This window comes from Pelobates fuscus, chromosome 5 (assembly GCF_036172605.1).
Source record: "Pelobates fuscus isolate aPelFus1 chromosome 5, aPelFus1.pri, whole genome shotgun sequence".
NCBI lineage: Eukaryota > Metazoa > Chordata > Amphibia > Anura > Pelobatidae > Pelobates > Pelobates fuscus.
This window is the reverse complement of record NC_086321.1, coordinates 360,838,306-360,865,090: the sequence shown is the minus strand read 5'-3', so window position 1 is coordinate 360,865,090 and position 26,785 is coordinate 360,838,306. Positions and strand designations below refer to the sequence as shown.

Here is a 26,785-nt window from a genome sequence, read left to right as displayed (position 1 = left end):
TATACAGTGAAGGACTATTACTGAAGACTGCAGTGAAGCAATGATGTACCTGATGTTGCCTGAAAGGAGTTCTCTTCATATTAACATCAGAAGTGCAGAAGGAATACTAATAAGAGATTAATTGAGAACTGCTGAATCTCTATAGGAAAGCTCATGTCCTGCTAAAAGCGTTGCAGTACGAGGAGGTAACACCTGTCCAGTAGTTGCTGGGATGCACAGCAGTGCTAGTTCAGTTTTGGGCAGTGGCTGAGCTTTGAAACACAGCTAGTTGAGTTGCCAGATGTTGCTGGGCTATGAGATTGTGCAAGCAAAGTTGTGGGCAGATGCTGGGCAGTGCCCGTCCAGTTATAGGTAGTTGCTGGGCTGGGAGACTGGGCTCATCAAGTAACGGTAGTTGCTGGGCTGTAAAGTGTGCAAGTCCAATTGCAGGCAGTTGCTTAGGTGTGATGCTGTTTTGTCAGGGTGAAGCTGGTCTGGTTGTGAACAGATGCTCGAGGCATTGTACTATTCCAGTTCTGAGTGGTCGCTGGGCTTTAAAGCAGAACTAGTCCAATTTCAGGCAGTTTTAGGACTGCTGGGGTGTGAAGTAGTGTTAGTATGTCAGTGGGTAGTGAAGCAGTGTAAGTCTAGTTGTGGGTAGTAGCTGAGCCGTGAAGCAGTGCAGGTTCAGATGTGAGCAGATGCTGGACTAATAAGTAATGATAGTCTAGGTTGAGCAGTGGCCAGGCTATGACGCATTAGTGCTTGTTCAATTCAGCAGTTGCTAGTATGAAGCAGAGTTAGTCCAGGTGTTTCTTTGCTCTAAAGTGGTGCTAGGCAAAGTGAGGCAGTTGCTGGAATATTAAGCAGCACTAGGTCAGTTGTGGGCTACTGCAGGTCCGTGAAGCAGCGTTAATCCAGGTACAGACAGTTACTGGGCCCTGAAGTAGCGATAGTCCAACGTCAGATAGCACCGGTCTTGTTGATAGACGGCAAAACTCTGTGAAGCACCTCGAGCCTTCTTACATCGAAGCTGTTCGTATTGTAGCAAGGACTGTCTTATTTTTTGAGACACTGAATTATATCCACAGACAAGATGCAAGAATGCTAAATATTTTCCAGAAACACCGGAGGGCTCTAGGGCAGTGTTTTACCTGTCTTGGGATGGACTGCGATGATGTGTGGTTCAGCCTGGCCTAGAACGGCTGTGGGAACGTCAGGCTGTGTTGTAGTCTATGCTGCGTCTGTCTAAGAGAGGTTGCAGTCAGATCTGTATTGAGAGAAGATGACAAGGCAGTGCTCGGCTTGTGTTGACAGGAGCTAAAATTATGTGAAGTGGTTCTTTACCTAAGAGGTTGTGGGAACGTGAAATTTTTACTTGATCGGCTTCAGGTTTTACAGAACATGAGAATCTGTGCTGTATTTTAAAGGCTACTAAGTATATGGTTCTCGCACAGTTGCTGTCAGAGGCTGCAGGATGGCACAGTTACCGTCAGAGGCTGCGGGATGGCACAGTTACCGTCAGAGGCTGCGGGATGGCACAGTTACCGTCAGAGGCTGCGGGATGGCACAGTTACCGTCAGAGGCTGCAGGATGGCACAGTTGCCGTCAGAGGCTGCAGGATGGCACAGTTGCCTTCAGAAGCTGCAAGATGGCACAGTTGCCTTCAGAAGCTGCAAGATGGCACAGTTGCCTTCAGAAGCTGCAAGATGGCACAGTTGCCTTCAGAAGCTGCAAGATGGCACAGTTGCCTTCAGAAGCTGCAAGATGGCACAGTTGCCTTCAGAAGCTGCAAGATGGCACAGTTGCCTTCAGAAGCTGCAAGATGGCACAGTTGCCTTCAGAAGCTGCAAGATGGCACAGTTGCCTTCAGAAGCTGCAAGATGGCACAGTTGCCTTCAGAAGCTGCAAGATGGCACAGTTGCCTTCAGAAGATGCAAGATGGCACAGTTGCCTTCAGAAGCTGCAGGATGGCACAGTTGCAGTCAGTGCCTGCAGTATGGCACAGTTGCGATCAGAGGCTGCAGGATGGCACAGTTGCAGTCAGAGCCTGCTGGATGGCACAGTTGCGATCAGAGGCTGCAGGATGGCACAGTTGCAGTCAGTGCCTGCTGGATGGCACAGTTGCGATCAGAGGCTGCAGTATGGCACAGTTCTGATCAGAGGCTGCAGGATGGCAAACATATCACAGAGACTACAAGATGGCACAAATGCCCTTTACATTCTTGCAGCAGATTTTATCTGCTGATGGGGAGGGTACAGGATGTCACAGATATTATTGGGGAAGCGGCAATAGGGCACAGCTGTCAAAAATAACATTAGGGAAGCGACAATATGGCACAGCTGCCATTAGCCAGGCTGCAGGGTGGGAAGTTGCCCTTAGAGAGGCTGTAATAGAAACTAAACTCCTCTAAATGCATGCAGCATGTTTCAGCAGTAGTATGGAGGCTGCAGGATGGCACGTCTCCCATTATAGAGGCTGCAAGACAGTTTAGCTGCCATTAGAAACATTGGAACATGGTACAGCTGGCATCAAAGATACTGCAGAACAGCATAGCACAGCCATAAAGTAGAAAGCACAGCTGCATAATGGTAAGCTGTAGGAATTGTATTTCTGCTCTGACAGAAACTGGAGGCCGCGGCTTTGCATTAGTTTTCGAGGAATGGCAGCAGAACATGTCTTATAACTGGAAAGGCTGTACGATGCATGTCTGTCCTGGGAGAGGCTTCCTACCCCACAGCTCACAGCTATTTGTACTCACGAAGCTTCTCTACCTGGGGTAAAGAGAGATACAAATTCCTGACATAATTCTGGCCGCTATGAACATGTCTCCAGATCTCAGAGCTCCTATCTCCTTATGTATTATTTGGCACGGGGACAGGCAGGCCCCCACTAACAAGGTTCAAACGTTACACAAACCTGCCAAACCCTGTGCAAAGACCTTACCAAGAATCCACTAGAAAGCGCTGCTCCAGGGCAATTTATATAAAATGCTATTTTACGTTTCACGTGCACACATTAGATGCAGCACATATGTCACCATAACAATCATGAAGATGTCTGTGTGTATTTACGCATTTAATTCCTACATGTGACCTCCCATCTCTCCACTTTACAGTATGCATACATTATAGCTCCATACATAACGTCTGCCAGTCTGTCTGCACCTTCTCATTTGTAGCTCCATATACACTTAAGGCTGTGTACGTCTGTCTGCTTGCTACAAGTATCCACACTTCGGAACACATGACTATGTTATGACTGAACTTAACATCACATTTAGTAATTCCTTAATATGACTAATTAGTATTCACATTGTTAATCAAAATGCAAAAAAATGTTCGCCCGTAAACCACGTGAATTAAAGTACGCCAGAGAGGAGAAATATAAACAAACACAGGAACATATAAAGGTAGATAATTGACTATATATATATACACATTTTATATTTATAGTTAAAGCATAAAAAAGGTCAGCTTTTTAAAAATAACAACGTATAGATTTATTTAAAAAAAAAAAATATCTAGGGCCTACATCTGATTTTCTTATTTCTTATTTTTTTAATAAAGAGTACTGATATATATTACCTCAATATAATATAGATTAAAAGCAAAATAAAGAAACGCTTTCTTTTAGGAGACTGCAAAGAACATTTATAAAATATGTAAATTTAATATTTGTGTTACGTATTAAATATTAGGTAAAATGGACACTATAAGCATCAAAACAACTTTAGTTTAATGGAGATGATTTGGTGTATAGCTCCTACCCCTGCAGTTTCACAGCTCAATTATTTGCATTTAGGAATTAAATCGCTTTTGAATCTGACAATGCAACATCTCCTCAGATGTTAATTTGCTTTAGAAGTTTTTATTTCCTGCTCTGTAAATTTAACTTTAATCACACACAGGCGGCTCCTGAAAGGTCTAGAAGGTTATTAACAGAGCTGGAGATTCAAGGAATTCTGAATTAAACAGACTGTGCAATAAAGGAAGTGTAAACTTTAGATGACTTTACAGGAAGTGTTTAGGAAGGCTATGTAAGTCACATGAGGTGTGACTAAGGCTGTATAAACAAAGTGATTTAACTCCTAAATGGCAGAGAACTGAGCGGTGAGACTGCATGGGCATGATCTGTACATCATAGCCACTCCATTAAGCTAAAGTTGTTTTGGTATAGTGTCCCTATTAAACATATAAAAAAAAAAAAATAAACAAACATAGAAATCCCTAGCTTAAATTAGCAAAGATTTTTCTTTTTGAAAGAAATTTTTTTACACAAAATGCCATTGCTTCCTACATGGCATTTTTTACTATTATTTTACAAAATATCGATCTGTATTGTTAAATTCCCAACATTTTGTGCAAATCAAATCGCTTCACTTTCATTTCAAAGGACACTATTTTAATGATGCATAATGTGGCAAACGTGGAATTATTATATTCAAAATGATTTTAGAAAAAGTCCAATATTATCATGCTGCATAGTACAGTATACGTAAATTCACTGATTATATAACAAATATTTCATTATACGAGCAAAATAGCTTTAAATTAAACACTTACAGGATTGGTATCAAAATGTACATGCTCCGTGTTAACATTGAGAATTTAACTTGCATAAATTATTCCAAGATTTGTGTAGGCATCTCTAGAATTTGATAATAAGATTTAAAAAAAAAAAAAAAAAAAAAAAAAAGATTTATGTGAAAAAAAATATTACATTTAATAGACAGGGAATGATTTTATTATAAAAATATTCTGAAGGGGTGAGGGGGGGGGGGCTTTATGTTTTGTGGCTTTAACTTAACTCCCTCTTCTTATACTTGCCGTAAGTCACTTCAAAGATTGTTATTTAACTCAGACAATTCATCACCATAGATTTCTTAAGGCACCTCAAAAACATTACCCCGCCTTCTCATTTTTGTCCCCGTATCAGTACATACACATCTCACAAACAGATAAATCCATGTCATTTTTACGTTTTAAAGACATCTGTATTAATCCTGACACATGGAAACTTGTTGAGAGAAACAAAAAAAAATTAAGTGTTTATTTCCTACAGGAATTTGCTAACTGGCTTTCTCTTATAAGGGCCTTCAAGCGATTTCCTTTAAGCTCCGAAAATCTTTCTGAAGGGGGGGTGGGGTGGTGGGGGGAGTGAGGGTTAAACAATTTAAAAAGCGAAAATCTAGGCACAATATATTGCTACTAATTAATGCCAATCATGTTGTGGGAGCAGATTATGCAAATGTAATGATAACCCAGTGTCTGAATGAGAGAGAATTGAGGAAAGACGGCTATCACTCTGTCCTGCACTGCCTTAGACTAATAATGGAATTCGATGTTTCGTTGAAATGACTTGCACATACATAATGATGCTGGTGTAGAATTGGCAGGGCTGTTCGAGAGGTGATGTAATCTATCGGTGTTGATGTGATAAGGTGCTCTATGTAATTGTTTGGTAGTACGTTTTTTGTTGTTGTTTTTTGTTTTGTTTTGGGGTTTATTAGGGCCCACTCGTTTGCTAAAAAAGGAAATATCAATATTTGAGAAAAAAAAGGTTTATCAAAAACCAAACAAATATAGGTTAGCGTGTAAGACAAGTAAAGTATTGAAATTATATCACGAGTGAATAAAAGGGGAATTAATTTAGATCATGCAAAAAAAGGGGGGGGGGGGGGGGCTCGTAGTGCCCGATAAGCATAGGAAACATAAGTTGATTTACATCAAGAGCCTTGGCCCCCACACACACACACACACATATATACATCTGTCTTGCAAAAAAATAAAATGTATCTTTATACATATATAGAATTTTATTTTAAATCAATGAAATTAGAGATCAACAAAAAAAAAAAAGAGGAAAGGAAAAAAATAAAATTGTGAAATATGAAATATTAGCTACTTTTATGTCCTGGATTCACTTAGCTTGAGTGTTATAGTTTTGTTGTAATGGTTTGTTCTAAGATAGACAGACACACATATACAAGTTCCGTAACGGCATGAGTATCTCTTATTGCTGATTTGACCCACTTGGGAATGTAGTTATCCTTTACAATCAATGATTACTTGGAACATGGCCTAACCACGCCAGGGTAATGCACAATGGGAAGTGTGCAATGTGATGCAAAAATCACGTATCCATCAGATAGCAATTAAAAGTGATCATAATAGTAATTATGTAAAGTTCTGCTGAAACATACAGATAATATTGCGTATCTATTTAGGAATGTCATAAACAGGGATTAATATTTTCACTCTCCACTATCGAGTGAAAACTGACCCCTGGTTAGTCTACCATGGACCCTCCAGGATTGCAATGGCAAGTAACTTTTAGGTTTTGCTAGCAGCAGGAGACTACTAGCTGTGTCATAATTATGCTTAGAGGAGTAATATAAAGTAATATACAGAAGCTATTGGTGAGGCAGGGATACTTACTTACTTAAGTGAGCTTACACGCTTATAAAATGTGATCCAGAGTACTAAACCCACCTTGCAACCCTTGGAGAGAACCACTAGCAAAAGCCCATATGGTGAAGGGTCAAGAGTCTGGACCCCAAATTAACACTGATCAGGATGTTAAGGCTTTTCTTATTATAATTTCGGCCTTACTGTCTGAGACAAAACTATGCAGACAGTGTGAACATACATACCTAGTTTGTCATAATACTTGCATATAATTTCACATCAGTTTTAAGTACTAACAGTAGCTTGGGCAAACACATGCTTATTAAATGGACCAGTTGTTTGGAATGGCATAGGATGCGATGGTCTTCCAGATAAGTGTTGAGAATGAGTACCCATTAAAGCTTTATATTATCATAACGGGATGCAGTCCGAGCCTAGACAAAGAACAAAGCGGATGCATTCCATCCAGGAATATTTATAAAATGTCAATAATATTATTAAACAGAGTATTGGATCCCACCAGTATAGTAGACAATCCAACATCAGGCTTTGGTTTCCAGCAATTACACCAAAACGTTAGGTGCTGTCCTGGCTCTAAAGTCAATTTATGCTGCCAGTCCATTAAACTTTTATGAATCAAGTCCATCAAATATTTCTCTGGGGGTCAAAGGAGTAAATTTGTATTGTTGATCAAAATGCAGTCAGATATGGTTTTGATAAATTTATTTTGCGAAGATACAAAAAGACCAGTAATGTCTAATTGTTTCTATTGTACAAAGCTTGACAGATGCTCACTGTTTTTCAATACCAAGTTTGAAGTTGTTCAATCAAAGATAACCTTTGGCTTTCCATTTACATTTCTGCCCACATCAGCCCAAATGGAATCTGGAAACCTACACCAGCCCACATTATAGTGCCTAGCATTTAACAAACACGAACATCCAAATGCATAAAATGCCACGCATGTTTTGCTGCTGTATGTAACTATATCCTCTTATTCTAAACCTCTTTTTATCCATACCCTCATCTCCCGTCTTCCATCCACCTACCCTGATAACCGCCATTAGTGAAAGAAAACAAAAAACAAAAACAAACAATGGCAGAAATGTAGTATTGTCGATTACATAAAAAAAGCATGTCCCTGGTGTATAAAAAGGTGTCTGGAAGTATCGGTTTTAAGCTATATATTAAGAGGTGAGTGGTTGTTAGTTATATATTCAATAGGAATACAAATCTGTTTTACTTACCTTATTCCAGTGCTGAGGCTCCCTCTGTGCTGCCGACTTTACGTCCATTCCCAAGTTCATCATAGAAGAGCATTTGGGAACTAGTGTGCATGCGCAGCAATTGCTACATGCACATTCCAAATTCCCCAAAGGAAAGCTTATGACAGCCACTAGAGGAGGAGTTAATCCTTAAGGTTAAGGGGACAGGAACACTATAGTCACCCAGACCTCTTGATTGAGATGATGTGATCTGGGTTACTATAGTGTTTCTTTAAGAGTCGAGTGGTAAGTGTTCTCAGCTATGTATTAAAAGTGGAGTAGTACGTGTTCTAAGCTATGTATTAAAAGATGAGTGGTACGTGTTCTAAGCTATGTATTAAGAGATGAGTGGTACGTGTTCTAGGCTATGTATTAAGAGATGAGTGGTACGCGTTCTAGGCTATGTATTAAGAGATGAGTGGTACGTGTTCTAAGCTATGTATTAAGAGATGGTTGGTACGTGTTTTGATCTATTAAGAGTTGAAAGGTACATGTCATGTTGTCTGTGTATGAAGAGTTGAAAGTAATGAGTCTGTTTATAATGAAGAGGTATTTGGGTATTAGAGATTCGTTGTTATCGTTATTATGTACTAATATCTGTGTAGTAGAATGATGTGAGCGGTGTGTCCTAATGTTATTATAGATACCAACCTTTAACAGATAAATATCACAGACACCTACCTCTAACAAGAGAAATGGCAACCTCCTACATGTGAACTCAAATAGAGGAATAACAGGCAACAACCTTTATCAAAGAAATATGGACACCTTCCTCTCATCTCATTACAGAAACACAACTCTAACAGAAAACTATCACAGGTACCTACCTCGTAGAAAGAAATATGACCGGCCCCTAACATAATACAGGGACATCACAGACTACCTCTGATAGAGAACTCTAATACACACCTACCTTTGAACGCTAAAAGAGGAATGTCAGACACTTACCTCTAACAAAGAAACGCAGACATCACTCATCTGGCAGAGAAAAAAAAAAATCGGAAAACTCTTGCATTTTAGAGTGAAAAATAACAGGCACCTACCTCTAACAGAGAACTATGACATGAACCTACCTCTAATACTGTATTAGTACGGACTTTAATATTCAACACACAGCTACTGCACCACATATAATGTCTGGATATTTACAAGTCCCATATGGCCCTCAAGACCAAGTTGCTCAATGTGCTAATCTAGTCTCATCTGCACTATAAGGGGCTGTATCAGAATGCTTGTGTGTAAAGAAGAGATTCTCCTGATTAGCCTGATTAGCAGCCATTGAAACGATTTTCTCACCACCGAGTGGGATCCCAGCTAAGTACGTTCATTGTGCTATTTTTTTTTCCCCCCTTTGGTCCTATAAGCACTCAAGAGTTAACTCAGATTAACTCAACCATAAACAGAAAGTGTTGCAGGATTAAAGGGGGGGGGGGGGGGGGGGAGTTCTCCAGCATGTTAGACAATTGCATTGTGTTGTTTTCCCCTCATTCCAGGAAGATTGATTTGAAACCTTTCAAAACACCTTTACAAATCCCTGTCTTATCAGCAGATGTAGGAAGACTTTGAAATTGCTCTGCACACATGCAGGCAGAGCAAACAGCTCATGGGGCCAAAATAAAATGAAAGATATGGGGCGCTCGCCACCCAAACATCTTTTTCAATTTGTTTTCTCACCACTTAGCCCATTCTTAGCTGGAAGACGTTGATAGCCCTCATTAATCGGACAGTCGGATTTAAAGGGACTGAGATACCCTCCTTTTTATGCAGCCTCATAAATTTGTCATTCAATGGGAGCAAGCTCTAACCAGCACTTTTATTTACGAAAAAAATAAATAAAAAAAAATACAGAAAACGGGGTCAGGCTCCACCAGAAAAGATTTGGAAATGGGAGTCTATGTTAATTTACCCCACTCTTTTCTGTCCGTATGCCCTCGTTGAATTCCTAAACAGTGAGTGTTTAAAAAAAATCAAAAAAAAAATCTGTCTGTTGCAAATCGAATTAGTGTCTGATTAATCTTCTCCCAGCTTCCCTGAAACAGTTGGGTGCCAGTGGCAACTGCAGCCTCTCCGCAAGAAAGCTCTGATCCCTCCCTCCTCTATACTAAATCCCCTCTCGCATAGCAGGATGTCTCATTCACAGAGACACTCACCGCTCGATGAATTTGTTAAATTGCTGCTGTTTAACTGCCTGTAAAAATCTTTAATGAGTTGGAAGCCGATTTGGGAGGGGGGTAGAGGAGTGAGTAAGTGTGACATAATTATGTATCCAAATTATCCCCCCTCGTCCCCCATCGTCCGATATATGCCAAAATTCTACAACACAGCAGAGGTATGAAGGCTTTATTTGGGGGTCTATACACCAATCAGAAAGTTATATTGTAAGGACAACTTGGTTTGTAAAATGTAGGTCAAGACATCTGAATTAGAAGATTATAAAGAAATCCACAATTCAGCCAAGTTTTTCAAATTTCCTGTTTTCCCCTAAAATGTTGCAAGCTGATTAAGTAAAACTTATCAGTCGCATAGTTTAAGGCAACTAGAATGAAGTAGTACTCAACAATGAGGAGAGATAATGAGTAGCAAGTCTAACTATGAAGTAGACTGGATACGGCAAAATCCAGCACTGTCAGGGTAACTGTATTCTAGATCTTATATTTTACCAGCGCCTGCACGATAGTATTAAAATCACTGTAGCTCTCGAGAAGACGGTAACTAACGAGAGAGTCGGGTGTAGCAAAGGGTTCTACAGCAAACTAATGGAATGGTGATCGACCACTGTCACTAAGGCAACGAAGTCAACACACGTACAATCATTGCAAGCTGAAATATAGAAACCAAAAATCATTGCTGATAATGCACAGCCGTTATGATCGTGGATAATCCACATGTATAAATCCACTTTCATTCCACATCCCTGAAAACGATTCCACTTAAACAGTGATAAACTCATCTACAAGGTAGGATAACGGAACCATGGTAGTTGCAGCGTAAGCATATCCAATGTTTGTATGTGTGTATATATATATATATATGTTTTTTTAAATCTTAAATTGTGTTTTAATGCAAATAAAATGATCAAAATACTATTTTTTTTTTTACTTGTCTAGTTTTTCAAACAGACACTTCATGGATATTTGACAGACCAGTATCCAACTGAAAACTACCTTTAGGATTTATTTATTTTTACAGTTTTTATTTATTTATAGTGAGGCCGTCAAGGCACAATGCCTGGCATAGGATGCAAATCAGTGTGACTCCCATGATGCCATGCTGGCAGGCCCTTACACATACGCACCATGGTACAATCACGATATGCTATTTGCTAAGTAGAAGGATGCTTATTGAATTATCTGAGATAGTCACGTAGGCTTAAAGCAGTTCTCCCATTTTGTTTCTTTATCACAATCTGGCTATATGTAGGGAAACTGAGGGACAAAACAATTAATGCTCATAGACTGAGTCGTGGTACAAGGAAGTCCCCTGTCAATGCATCCCTGCAAAAGGTTAAATATAGCAGCAGTGGCAATGCTCAGTACTCTGAGCCGGAGTAAGACATGTATGATATTAGTAAGACAAGGCATAATAAATGCTACATGCCAGCTTTATATATTTTAGGGTTACAGTTGGGATACCAGACGCTAAATAATTTCTGGAGTCCATAAAGTAGCTTTTGGCCAACCAACATGTTTCAGAATGTATTCAGTTTGTTCTCATTTCTTAAATGAAAATTCTAAACCAAGATAACCACTATAGGTCAGCTACCTTGAGTCTTGTGACAAAGTTGCTGTTTTTATGTCCAATCGTTTAGAAACTGTTTGACTCTTCTCGGTGCCTGTAGACCGTCCCCCCACCTCGACTACATTGATACTGCAAAATTAACACTTCTGCATTATCAAGGTCAACCTCATCCAAGCAGGACAGCAGATATTGGCTGAGAGTGTGGGATGCATAAGCCCCGCTGTTGTTGCAATGTTGCTAAGACGGTAGTAGGAAGTACAATCAGACACCTGGATGGCTACATTAACACAATGGGTTCATTATTTCAAATTCCCCTTAAAGAGCACATTTTTATACTCTCTGCACTGATATTTCATTCTTTAACGGAGATGGATCTGTCAAGGAAGAATGATATCAATATACCTACATGTACATATCTGGGAAGATTACAATTCCCTAAACACTGATCGTAAGAACCAATAACCACAGTGAAATAGTTAATGTTATACTTAGTATTGGTAGAAAAAATGAAAAAGGAGAAAATTTTACTAGAAACCAGTAACGAGAACTGGTTACATTGAAACAAATTTGTTGTTTCCTGATCTATAATTTTCCCTGCTTTCATAGTAGACCTCACACGATTCTGCTTTAAAAAGAACATTCCAATCAGCTGAGAGAGTTGACTGAAAATTTTGAAATCAATCAATTTATATGTAATTGCGATATCGAATTCTGTCTGTAAGTAAACGTTCTGCTCCCAGTAGCTTAACTTTTGACAGCTCTATTTTGACTCATCAAAACGGTAGTGATAAATGTTACATGTTTAACACGCATTATACTTAAAACTGTGGATTATTTAAAATATTTCTAATAAAGAGACTGTAATACATCAACATAAACACCTTGTTAGAGTAGGACTCACCTAAGAGGATTGGCCTTGATGCGGAAGGTGATCTTACACTTTAATGGCCATTCGAGCGATACTAAAAAACTTCCAGTTATGTAAATGTGCATGGGGCTTTGGTATAGTGCACAAGTACCATATTTTTTTGGTTTATATTTTCAGCTGTGCATTTTTGGTCAATGATCAGACTTGGCTGGACTTCAAACTGGATTACGATTGGCTGAAAATGCAGACATTCAGTATGTAGCTTTGATTTCAAATGGGTTAAGTGAAAAAATATAAATATATATATGTAGCAGAATGGAGACCTCACAAATACTTTTATATATACTTTCCCCTTTTATTTAGCCTGTTTCATCCTATTTTTGTTCAAGAGACTTCATACGAACAGAATTCTTTCGTCTCCCGAACTAGGAACACCCCTGTACCCGATTAGAACGTTTACACCGACCGCTTAAGTGCAAAACCGCAAGGGAAGTAGTTAATGAATGCTTCCCCTGGGTGGCCGCCATTTCGTATAACTGAACACGTGGCAGACAAAAGAGTGGCGGCCATCTTGTCTCCCGAACGTGGGCAGCGGTAGTTGGTCGTCGAGTGCCTGGAATGCTTTCCGACTAGGCCCTCGCGCAAACGCCGGTAAAACTTAGAGTGCTGCCCGTTCTATTTTCACACCAACTAGACGTTTGGGAGATATGAACTACCGAATAGGGGGAGCCTTCGTATCCTGAAATTAAGAAATTCCCTTGCATGATGTTCGCACTGGAACCTAACGAACGGAGACCGGCCAGGGCACCTATTTCCCTGGAACTGTTTTGGGCTAGTGCCTCGTGTCAAAACTTTACCTCGATAGCATTTCCGTTTCACTGAACCGATCTGAGTGATTCTTGGATATGTTATACACTCAGATTGGGGCAATCGGGAAATTTACTTTTTGTGGGGTTTCTATGTACGGTGGAGGGTACAGAATATTTTGTTGGATATTCTGTACCTGAGAGATAATTAAAATAGATGATTTTTCTCACGCAATTATCTCTCAGGCACAGAGGATCCTGGGATTGAAACCCCTGTATTGTTGTGTTGAAAACCCCTTGTATGGGACTGGGCATAAAAGCCGTGTGACTCAATAAACTTCAGTTGTACTCCCAGAACTGTGTGTCGTTCAGTTGCTGGGGAGGAGGTGGGATATTTCTTTGGCGTTTCTCTTGTTCCTGATTGTACTTTGGTGGATCCAGTGGAGAAGAGTCCCTGCTAGGACTAGGAATCTGCTACGATATATATATATATATATATATATATATATATATTATATATTCTCCTGTCCCTACCTGTCGATCTCAGTAGTAGGAGACATTTGGAAATGTTACTTATAATTTTCAAACATTTGAAAACTCCTATCTCATTGTTCTGATCAAACCCAATTATATATATATATATATATATATATATATATATATATATATATATATATATATATATATATATATATATATATATATATATATATAGCATTAATAATGCATTACTAAATCTTTAGGACTTTGTATTCTTGTTCAGTTCTGGCTACCGCTCTACTGGGCTACATTCCAGGCCAGTTCCTTCAGTTCTTCCTCTTTAAGGCTTGGTCGTCCACATGCTGTTCAATCATTGTCCTGGTGATATTGGCCAATAAGTCCATTAGGTTTCTCCCAACCTCTGAAGACACTAAGAAAAAGTGGATATGTTGTAAAATAACAGGTGTATGGTGAAGATTTATCTAAATTTGTATTTCTTGGTTACTCATGTTATTGACCCTCTTGACTGGCTTCATTTTTCAGAGTATGAACTGGCGTTGTTGGCCCTGGCTCTCTGGCTACAATTTTTGAAGTTGCCTTCAACTCTAGGTCCATAACATTATTCATTGTCTACAAGTCTGTTCAGCCACCAAGACAACTTTGCACTGAATCTCAGCATCCGAGATCCAACTTCCTTAAGGAAAGCCTCACAAAGTTGCAAGTCCATCACAAGACTTGATCATTGTACTCAGCCAACAGGCCTTCCGATAGACTGCTACTGCTTACAAGCAAACTTTGCAACCGCATTACTTCGATTCTTATATGTGTTACCATTTAAAAGAAAGAAAGAACACACAATGAAAAATATATAAATATAAAAAGTGATCAGGTATTTAACAATCATTAAAATGTTCAAGGTGTCTGGTACACGGTAGAAAGGAAGGGGTTACTCTGCATGGGGTCATTTTCACAGCCTCCCCTTTGTCTCTATAGACATCACACAGCAGTGCAATTTTAATTAATGGCTTTTCCTCTGAATCGGTAACAAGGAGAGAAGGCAGGCAGCAGTTCTGCCCATTAGCAGGCCGGAGCAAGGAGAGTCTGGATTCTACACAGAGCAGGGAGTTGGACCCACCTCCCATTTACAGTGGCCCTGTTACTGAAACAAATGCCTCATTGGGGGGTTTATAAGCTGTATTTTACACTTTCTTTTCCTAATTAGCACTTCTTGTAATAAAGTTTACAGAAAAGAATTGGCTGCGGTTCTGTGCTCCGAGAGAGAATGAAAGAAAGGTTACTAACAAAGTGATTGACCGGGATTAAACAGCACCGGATTTTACTTACATTTCATTTTATTTGCATTTCCAATGAAAAGATGCTTTGGAAACTGTAATGCAAAAAAAAATTAAAAAATAAAAAAGAATCTAAATTTTTCTCACATAGCTTTTAAAGAAAATCTGTCCTGTGTTACATAAATAAAGTGGCTAGCACTTATACGTGTTTAAGATATTTAAAATTTCAGATAGAGATTACAATTGATGTCTGGAAAGGCACAGAGTTGGCATTTCATGCAAGTTTAATTTATCCATGATCCCTTGATACAGTAACATTGTCGGTACATCTATTTTAATGGCTTTCCTAATTCTGCCAAGTTGGGGTACCCAATATCTCCAAATTTGTTTCAAGATGAAAGTCAGTGGGTAAGTTTGAAAAACAACAAACAATTGCTCTGATACAATTATGTTGTACAAAATAATTATGTTAAACAAATATAAATTTACTTTACAGAAAAGGGCTCCTTGTGTAACCTATGCAAATAGAGCTTTGAGCTGGGTGTTTATTCATTACATTTGTAAAATTGGTCATTATTACAGGAGCAATGGGCTGCAATTCAGGCACATTGGTCTTAAGACCTGTGGTTAATGGTCATAACGAAAAGCAACCTTGTAAGGTTTTTGTTATAGGGAATCAAAGACTACAGCAGCAAGTAAAAAGATATTTAAACATTGTCCTCTAATCAAAGCCCCTACCATTCCCACATTTACCAGAATCCAAGACATTAGGTAAAGGAATAAAAGCACAGGTTAAGGCTATGCCACAGTAAGTTGGAAACCGTCACTAATTACAGACATTGCTTGTATTGGCCTATTGGTGCTCTGTAGGGGTTATGGATAACATTTGGTCTGTTACTGGCATTTCACAACAGGGGTAAAGGGCTTGTCAATCTTTAAAAACTGGAGGACATATCACTAGAGACTTTGACAAATTAGAGGATACCTAGGGAGGTGAAGAGCGGAATTTCTTAATTATAGTATCAGTCAGGAAACTTCAAACGTCTTCAGCTGTGTTCATTCACGAAACCTGGAGTTTAAGATACCTAAGACTCAAGGGCTTGATGTGGCTAAAACTCAGATTTATCAGTTAGCAGTGCCCATTAAGAGGTTCATGTTCACATCCTTACCTAAAATTCTTAGACGCAGCATTATACTGTGTGCTGGGGAAATATATGACAATCCATCTCTGCTAACAAGGCTGGGATGTGTATTTTTGCTAAAAAAAAATAAATTTATTTTTTTAATGCTGTACTGACTTCACAGTTTCTACAACAGAGGATTCCCTCTTACAATTTTATTTCTCAACTAGCCTATCTTTCAAATGCTACCTTGATCAGTCTGAATATTCCAAACAGGGGTCAGGTATAGAAATTTAAATTAATACAGAGCTTTTTTTTCCTACTGCGACTCAAGGCTCTTCACCCAAAATAAATACTTACAGGAACATTATAGGGGATAGAAACACACAAATGTATTCCTGACTCTATAGTGTTAAACTAACTATTTAGCCCCCCTCACTCGCCTTAAAACTAGTAACAACTCACCTTATTTCTAGCATGGAAGTCGCCGGCACTGGCTCTGCCCTTGATCAGCATCATTGGCTGAGATCATCAATTTTGATGATCTTAGTCAAGAAGGCATCCTGTGGGCGGAGCCAAACGCTGCCCTGGACAAATGTAAACCCTGCCTTTTCTCTGAAAATACAGTGTTTATATTAAAAGGCTTGCAGGAACTGACTATACTCACCAGAATAACTTTAATAAGTAATAGTTGTTCTGGTGATTACAGGGTCCCTTTAAGTTAAGAAATTACTTCAGTTTTTAAGTAGTCACGGTGCTTGAAGTCTGTACGTGCAGCTTTTCAGTAAGAAACTCAACAAAGACATCGCTATTTAGCGTTGATGCACTGGTGCAGGTACACCTACGGCCCAGTCATTATCAGTATTGAACGAGAGTTCTGGGCTGCTAATATCAAACATCTGCATTAAAAGGGTCCGTCATCAGAATGCATACTGTTACTTTAATTAGGAGACAGCTGGTACAGAAAGCGACAACATAATGTGCAGTAAATGTATGGCTCAAAATGGTTTCTGAACTAAAATGTGGCGACAACAGAATGTGCAGTAAATGTATGGCTCAAAATGGTTTCTGAACTAAAATGTGTTTATTTTGTAATATTGGTTACTAGCTGGTCCGCTAATTGCACGTGAGAATACACTATATAAAATTTTTAAAATTGACTGCCTAGAGAATAAAGCCTTATGTTTTATTGACAGAAATATACAGAGATAAAAGCATGATATACAGGTGCTCGCAGCAGGTGTCCACACCTCCGAACCGGAGACCAGTTTGGCACACAACCCCCACTTACCAGCACCTCTTGCAGCACAAATGAGCTATGCTGTGATCCCAAACGCTCGCCCTTCTCCTTGGCCAGATGCCCATCTGCTCCACCGACGCCCACACACCCGGATTCTGATGGGGCCTACGACCATGAACCTTGATGCAGGCGGCTCGGGTCTGCTGTGAACCGCCACGCCCCTGGACCACGGTCCAAACTGGGACACCACTCTGCACAATTCCCACATCCTCTGGGGTTCCTCACCCACTGTAAGCAGAACCAACATCTTGGAGGGCTCAGAGACCAAGTCCTGGACACAACTCAGGAAGAGACTTGTGGCTCAAGCGCATCAAACCGTTTGGCAGCCTGGGGCTGGTGGGGTTCAGATGTGCGGGACTTGGGGCTATACTGCAGTCGGGGCAGCACACATGAGCTGTCAGGCATAGGCTAATTAACCAGTCTACTCGCTCACACCTTCCATGCCTCGGTTTAGCCTCACTCTGCTGTATTATTATAGAGCAGTTATGTCTATAGTTATCTCTTCTTTGACACACAATTCTGCGGCTGACACCCGGTGGTAATCATATTTGTTATTATCTCATGATTTTATTTAGCTTGATTCTCATAATCTAGTTATTTACTTTGACTATGCTTGTCATTATTTGTGGCCATCAATATCAGTGCCTAGGAAATGCAACTGCTTTAACATAACTTCTTTCACTATCATCGCTACGCACGGTATATAATTTTCATCATTTTTCCTGTTAGATTTTTAAAAGGTGCTGTATCTCTGACATTTTCCGACAATCTTGCTTTCAACCTCATGGTCTTTTTTCATTTAAACATTTCACTGTAAGCCTGTTAACTAACCTATGCACTGCAAAAATAAAGATTTATAAAAAAAAAAAAATAGAAAAAAAATAAATCTAGCAAACTGTGCAAGAATATGAAACGAATGAATGGTATGATGCAAAAAAGTAGGGATATAAACTAGAATAGACTGACTCTAGTGACCTCTACTGGCTATTTGAGAAATTGACTTACTTATATACTGTATTTTAGGAAGCATTATAGGGGCAGCTTTCCAAGTTTAATGCTATGCTATCCTATATTTTAACATACAAATTCTGTATCGTGGGGATTTTCCAAGTGACCATTGTTAATCAGCGGGCACTAACATAGCGAGGTATTTATAAACAGGTTAGTAGGTACATTATCTACGTGGTTCGGTAGGGCTGATAAATATATCATCAATGACACTCATGTAGATTCTTTTTACTATCAAAAAGCTGCATTATTCATTTATTTAGCCAACAAATGGACCAAGAAATAATTGCCTTCCTAAACCAAAAAGCAGCTATTAAACAAAAATATATATATATAAATAAATAAATAAATAAATAAAAAATCTATCTATGGATTTGTATAGCACACAAATAAAGCAAGAAAAATAAATAGTTTTGATTGAAAGAAATGATCAGAATAGTTTAATGCGGCACGGTCACAACTCCCCCCCCCCCCCCTCCCCCTCCCCCCCCCCTCCCAAAAAATTAGTATTTCATAAAGACAGAATCTTTATGAAATATTCATTATGACTGTGTCTCTTGACCAGGTTGGAATTTCAGTAGAATTCCAACACAGAGACAAAGTAGGGGCTGGGTTTCTATATTTCTCCCTGGCATGACCTTTTTAGACTCAAGGCTAAGAATCAATCCCGACAGCCGCAGGGAATTGGTTTTGTGTATGGAGGATTCTGTGGTCTAACGGGATCCTCCGTAGACCTCATGCTGAACTCTCGCGCATGCGCTAGAGTACAGCAGTAACGTTGGCGCTGAAGAGGACCATGCTGGACCAAGATGGCCACGCCCGCAAGGGACAGGTTTAGGGAAGTAAACACCTTTACCCACCAGCGGCCCCATACTGTGACAGTGCTGCTTTAAGAGCTCTGTGTACAGTTACAAAAAAAAAAATAAGATTTTATACCTTTTTTACCCTACTATAGAGTTTTGAGCATTTTATTGATATTCAGTAAATATCCGGTAGAAGATTTTTAAGGTTTTAGAAATTTCACTTTATTGAAACTAAGAAGATATTTTAATTAGAGATCTGAGTATTTTTTTCTTCTTAATTGAGAAATCCAATCTTTAAATACAGAGAAGAAAATGCATTTATTTATGTATTAACTCGAGTGGAAAGCAAGGTTTTTTTTCCCCCAGTATTTTTTTTTTTTTTTTTTTTTTTTACTTTCCGCAATGCCACTCAACCTTAGAACAGTGGTTTGTAAATAAAGCAAGTGCTGGGTTTCTAAAGCCCGTATTACCATGATACTGGCCCTTCAGATGAACACAGAAGCTTGGTGTTTACGGCTTGGATCCGAAGCAGCGATTCTGCCTCCCCAGCCCCGCTAATCCATTTTTAGCCATTGTGAGCGAATTCTAGGAGATCTCTCTCTCTAGCCATTTAATATTCAGGCCGAATTAGATGGGAAACCAAGTGATTTGACCTCTGTTCTGTGCTGATTTCTATACTGAAAAGGCCTTTAATGATTTTAATATCGATCTGACAAAGGCAACCAGACAACTTTGTCTTGGGGAGACAATAGGCGCTGAATGGCTGAGTGCAGAATGCTTGAATGTCAGGTTCTGTTGAAACGGGGTATGTATGCTTGTTTTCTCTTGCTCTGTGACTAAGGGGTGTAACATTCACATCATGTGGACACCCCAAGCTCCCAGCAGCCCTGGGGTGAACCCGTATGACCCCTCCTTGAGTCGGGTGACGGCAGGAGGAGGAAGGAAATGATTTGTTTAGTGGTAAAAACAATGTCTCTTTTCCCCAAAACACTTTACAATCTTCCTCCTCCTGCTATTTGTGATTAATTGATGCTTTCCACAGCAGCCAAATTCATTTGATCAGGGCTCTCTATTCTGTTTGTACCGGTATGTGGAATTACATATGATATTCTCGATAACCCCTTATCGGAGCTTTGATCGCTCACTGTACAATGCTCGCACAATAGGCCGTTGCTTTATAAACGATGCTAACAAATTCAGAATGGCTACATATACAAAATATAAAATGAGCCTGTGATCATATAGCTTCCAGTCTCTGAAAGACCGCACCAAAGAGAAAACCTGAGCAAAGTGGTTTAGTAGATTATTTGACATTTGCAGAATTTGCTGTTACGTACATACAGAAAGTAAATAACATCAGAGGCAGAAGACACAACAGAACGAAAGGAGACAAAAACATCCGACGGTGGTACGATCTTAAAATGAACTTACAAATTGCATTGGGATGCCTAGGACCAATGTACTCATAGCCCTAAAAATACCAAAGTCCGAGTATTCTTTAACTAATGTAAACTTTATTAAAACTGAACTCAAACCAACACCGACGTAGCACGCATTTTATAAAGATGCCATTATTAAAAAAATGTTCATGAGACATCTTTCAAACACCTATAGAGAATGCCGTGTAATATGTTAGATTGGGAACAGTTTGAAATTATTTTCTTTTTCAAGGTGTGCGGACTCCCTAGTAACCTGTATTTTACTTTACACGGGTTCTATGAGCAGTAATTCCCATGACGTTAAGATGACCCATGTTTTGATTAAAGAGTAGGCATGTTGTGTTCTTCTTTTCCTGGATATATGGCTTCCTTTACTGAACCAACACAATAGGACTAACAGAAAATAGATTAGCAACAACACGATTAGGACATTTCTCAAAGAAACCACTGGAAAGTTCTGCGTTTTGGCCACTTTTTAAAATATTTCTATTATGTGAAAAACATTTTAAAAAAAAAAAATTAAAATATACGAATTAAAAAAAATACACACACAAGGATGTGCGGATTCAAAGTATCTCACCGGCACGAATACAATAAATCGATCTCACAATAAGTAAATTGTTAGCATTGAAAATACAGAAACGCAGATAGATATTTAAATTCAGTACATTATAATTCGGGAGTTTAAAACTGGTCAATGGGTTAGGATTTATACATCGGATATAAAATTAATTTTGCCTCCAGATAAATAACAGGTCATATATGTTTTCAGGCAGAAGGTGAGGGGAATCTAAGGAGAAAAATGACCGTGTACACAATGCACAAGCAAAACTTCTAACAAACACATGGATAAAACATAACTCTTTTGATTTTATGCTATAAAACTATGCAGTCATCACTGAGCTACGGAACATATATACACCATTTATGTACCAAATACTATTACAAGTATTACAAGAGTATCAACTACAATACCCAATAACCATACGGCGTCTTCATAGTTGTACACCAGCATATAAACTATACATCCTCTAGATTGTAAGCTCACTGGCTTTCTTACATAGTACCTTGTAGAAGGGTAAATCCCTTCCATACCGGAGTTTCATACTGCTTTTTTTTTTTTTTTTTTTTACATCAGTGACTAATTATATATCCCTCTTTCTGTATATTCAGCCAGGATCTTTTTGGACAATTTGTAGTACGCTCTTAAAACCAGTGCTATATAAAACATTTTAAATATCCATTATTGCTAAGCTGGATATAAAGTTATACGCCACCAAACTATATAAACTTCATATATACTCAATACCGCTAAGTTGCATATTTAGTGGTCAGCCAGCATATAAAACTACATATATTCCCATTATCAACAAATTGCATATGCTATGTCTGTATATAAACTATGTGTTAATCCCATATTGTTAAGTTGTGTTTCTAGCCCTACACTCGCGTTTAAAACAACATATATAACCAATCGCACTGAGATGCATAATTAGTGCTACGCCACTAAATAAAACTACTTCTAAAACTACTACAGCTAAATTACAGATTTCTTTAAATAAACCATATACAAACTCAATATTGCTAAGCTAAATAGATATTTCAACGCCAGCACCTAAGCTTCATATTTGCCCACTCAATCTTGCTACGATGCATATTTAGTCTTTCGTCAGCTTTAAAACAACTATATATCCAAGCTATGGGAACAATACGATGATTAGCACTGGATACATGAGAGTTGTCCAAACACACACGTACCTCCACCCGCACTAGGACCTAACCTTTCCTCTCAGGTAACGTAACGTGACCCCTCTAGAAGCGCAGAGCCATTGGTTCACAGTTCAGTTTTGTTCTTAATTATTTTATTTTATGGTTTAGATTAACCTTAAAAACTGACAGACTGTCATTGTACAGCACTCCAACTGATACTACCAGGCACAACTACTCAAAGATTTTTTGTTCAAGGATGTACAATATTACGTATGATGCACTTATGAATGTCGGCTTCTGCGCAAGCCTTGGGGTATACTACTGTTTTACTTTCTGTCAACGCAAAAAGAAAGAATAAAAAAATAAATAAAAACTACTATATATACATACACACAATAGTGCTAAATTGCATTTACTGTTCTATCCCTGCATATAAGCTACATGTAAACTCAATCTCCCTAAATTGCATATTGAGTGCTATGCTGGTATATACACTAGTTGGATATCCAACATCACCAAGATGCATATGTACTTCTTCGGCAGCATTTAAACTACATATAAACCGTTTTATTTAGTTCTAATTGTGCAATACCCTGTTTGGCGTTGTGGGAGTGATGGCAGAGGTAGCAGGGACCAGGAGCCAAACAATGTAAGAAATACATTTAATGTATATACATCTTCTGGCTCACTACTTTCACAAAGTAATAAGTATATGCTGTAATTTACAGATGTATGGAAAGCTCCACGATAACGTAGCTACTTATCGCGCACATCATAGAGTCTGAGATTTCATGAAAATCTCTATGTTATGAAACACAATGGATGAATGGGCACAGAATGTAGTATCTCTCCTTTCAAGAAGTGGCTACGCAACAATATTTATCATAGGGACACTTTAAAAATAACTCTGTGTGGATCTTGTTATTTGTACGGGCATATTATCAGATTGACCGCAGAGATGTTCGGTGGATTTACAATAGGTATGGGTTGAAGATATTACAGTGCATAATTTGACAAACCGATAGAAAAGGAAAGGAGAGCCCAGCCGGTCAGCCTAGAATACAACCCTCAAAGCAGTCCGAGACAGCCCAAGAGCTTACAATTAATTAAAACCTCGTCAAATTACATGGCGCATCAACTGAGCAAATCATTTCATAAAGTCCCTCAAACGGGTAACGATAGCGAGCGTACAGATTGCTGTAGGTTTGAAAGAGGTGACATTTTAAGTATATAAGGATTTATGGTGAAAGAATGATTCTGAGGCAATGTACAGAAATTGAAGCAATCTCTGTGGAAACCAATGGAATTTTCTTCTGCTGACTGTTTTACAAGTCCCCCACCACCAACAGCTATTTAAACAGAACCACCATTTAAGTCGTAAAAGCCAAAGCTTTTTATCATCCGTAGAGTACAATGCAGGTGTCAATATATAGATAAGGTCGAAAACCGTGTGCTTCGAATATAATCCAGAGTAAATCCGGGGTCGCTAATATCCTATTACTAATGGAATAATTTCATTTTACAAGCAAACTGTTAAAAGTTTGCCTGAAAAATACATCCAAAAAAATACAATATGATCTACTCATTAATTATTCATAAAGAAAGACTGTTAGTCGCTCAGATTTCCAAAATACAATTATGTGAGCAGGTAAATATTCCTTCAGTGAAATTATCCCACCACGGCCTGAAAACATTGATCTCAAATGAAATTTCTGGCAATCGTTTATTTATTTATTTTTTTGTGCACATTGGTGATATTTCACTGTAATTTTGTATCTAAATAAAAACCTCCCATCAGAACGCAGAATAAATAAAAGGAATTAAACAAAAAAAAAAAAACAATCCCACTGACATTTTATCTCTTACTTGCCGCAATTCAATTTTCTATCAGTTTAAAAAAGTTTACAGTTTTTACAATTAATTATACAAGTAGCTAATTATTTATAACTTTTTTATTTTATAAATTTTTTATCAGATTTGAACAACGTTCCGTTTAAATGTAACTTTACAGGGAGCAGTCAGTCAGCAGCCATTCTATTTTGCTACAACTGTAGATGGTAAATCTGTGTATTATTAGCCGTTATCGTATACTTGCTGATAAATGCTTTATTTTTTATTTTTTATGTTTAATGTTACCTAATCCTATGTCAATATAAATGATTGCACCCTAATGGCTTTACATATAACTGCTCCTATTATCACATATTGCTAATATATACAGTTGCTCTTGTGCCTCCCATAATGGCTTATAAACCTGTATTATCGCAGATCCCTGCAGATTATCCATATGACCCATAGAACTGGTCCCAGAGGCTCTAACTACTTTTAAATAAACAGAAGCACTCACTTTGACTCCTCCTATTGCGACAAATTATCCCCCCATTGACTTCACCCCCACTTATAAGATTTGTTTGATAACAGATGAGAAAACAAATACTGGCCATTAAGCCTTTCACATTGACTCAACAGAAGGTGTCAGCTTTTCAGCGTCTAATTATACCTAACCCAGAGTTTAAGCGGCGTAGTTTAACGTGTTAATAAAAGCTCTCTCGCCATTACTGAAATAACCACTTGCAAAGGAAATCTAACTGTGCCGATTACTTAATTCTAGACCTTTTTCCCCCTCAACTATTTTAGACAAAAATACACAACAGAAATCAGACAGCAAAAAAAAGAAAAAAAGAGACTGTTCCTCCTACTAAGTAAATGTAGGTTTTCTCGCAATCCCAATACAACCCTGATTTGAAATGATCTTGACTGTTTCAATTCCAGAGTGACAGTTCTATTGAATTGTCAGCAAATAGCATTGTGTGTGTGTCTGTGCCTTTTTTCTTGCAGATTAGCCTGCGGTCGATGAATGCAAAGCATTATCCCAAGCACTTGGTATTCCAAAACGCCAAAAAAATTACCAGGGACTAATTCAAGGCATTTAGTAGTTGGGCAAAGACTTATAGTGGAAAAAGCAAAATCCTTAGTTTAAAAAAGAAGGATAAGAAAAAAAAAAAGGAAAAAGTTATCTTCTATTTTTAAACATGAATTATCCGAGAGCACAAAGCAGAAACAGTTGTTTTTTTTTGTGCTACGGCAACTTTTTTTTTTTTTAATCGCCATTATAAGAGGAAAAGAAAGAAAAACAGTACAATACAAAGCACTAGTACAATACGTGTGTTTTCTGACATTTAATATGAAACATGGGCCATATTTGTTAATGCCAAACTGAAGGGAATCAGGGGCAAAGGGACATAAATCTCGAGCAATTATTATCGAAAAAAAAATTAAAGTGTCTGCTGACGTCTCCAAATGTAGAACTATGCTCCCAGAATAGCTAGTTTTCCTTCGATAAGTAAACCCCGTTAAATGATCCCGAAATAAAATACCCCTCAGGTTTATGTTACACTGTACATAAATGGATAGAATGATGCAGAGATAAGGAAGAAACAAGAAACTAGCGAATGACAATGATAATCTCCTTACCTTTTGTAGAACCAGGATTTGGAGGGATTTAGAGAGTCACTCTTACACACTACAAAATGATGCTCCCTTAGGAGGTTCTTCCCAAAATAAGCAGCCACGTGCACTGGGAAGAGTCGTCTTCTGCCTTCTCCACCTGCTGCAGGACTGGGTGGGACATTCTTGAGCGTGCGTGAGGGGTATCCAAGTTTCGGAGGGGGAGCAGACCATGGTGGGCTCAGCCTGAAGTGGCATTCTGCCTCGGACAGAGAACGATGTTTGGGGGATTTCATGGTTCTCTGCTTTCCAAAGAGGCTGAATTGGGGACAAATTTGGCTTCCAGAGACGGGGGATCAGCTGCTCCTGTGTATAATAAAGAGGAGATAAATACACCCATAACTTTATATCTACAAAGGGCTTGAAAATTGGTCTATTGTGTCGAAGCCAGATACACTTATTTAGTCCCCAGCTTTACAGTCAGCGTATTCATCTATATTATGGGACAGTACAAAAAAAAAAAAAAGAAAGAAAAACAACAACAAAAAAACACCCAACTATTAAAATTTGTCCAGTCTAGACCATATGTAAATATATCACGTAAAAATGTACATATAATGTTATTTGTACTTGATCATAAGAAGATATACAAATTTAAGGTAAAATAAATCTGAAATTTTAATTCTTCAGTTTTATTTTTTCACATTTTTTGTATTACAAATTAATTGTTTAAATTTAAAAATGTGAAAATTAATTTGGGCTCTGTTTTTTCCCATTTAAATATTTTGGCAACTGTATACTGTATTATATACCATCAACTGATATATGTTTTTTGCTTTTTTTTAGAAAAATGCAAAAGGAAAAAAAAAATGAAACGTTCTGCTGTAATATTTAATGTATACATTTAATATCCATAAAAGAATGTAAGCGTTAAGTGTCTTTAAGAGGAACCTACAGCTCAAAACCATCTGCTTTTAGAGTCACATTGCAGTTGACTTTTTGCTTTATTGCACTGTAAATTAACACTAGAGAGCAATTTTTTAACTAGGAGTGTAGAGAATGGTTTGGCAAAATGTGGGGGGGGGGGGGGGGGACGGACTGACATCTGGTGCAAAATC

At 38.4% G+C, this 26,785-nt stretch overlaps 1 protein-coding gene across 3 annotated transcripts in view; it reads right to left on the bottom strand.

The window, feature by feature from the left end:
* The window catches only part of NTN1 (netrin 1), a 91,798-nt gene extending 66,019 nt beyond the window's left edge, over nt 1-25,779 (bottom strand). Inside the window, exon 1 of one of the 3 annotated variants that reach the window (XM_063456028.1) lies at nt 25,695-25,779. The gene's annotated coding sequence lies outside the window, so the exon portion shown is untranslated. Of the gene's footprint in view, nt 1-49; nt 1,083-1,133; nt 1,234-25,694 lie in introns of those variants that run through there. The other 2 variants (XM_063456030.1, XM_063456029.1) reach the window with 2 other exon arrangements.
* Between the last annotated feature and the right edge of the window lie 1,006 nt (nt 25,780-26,785).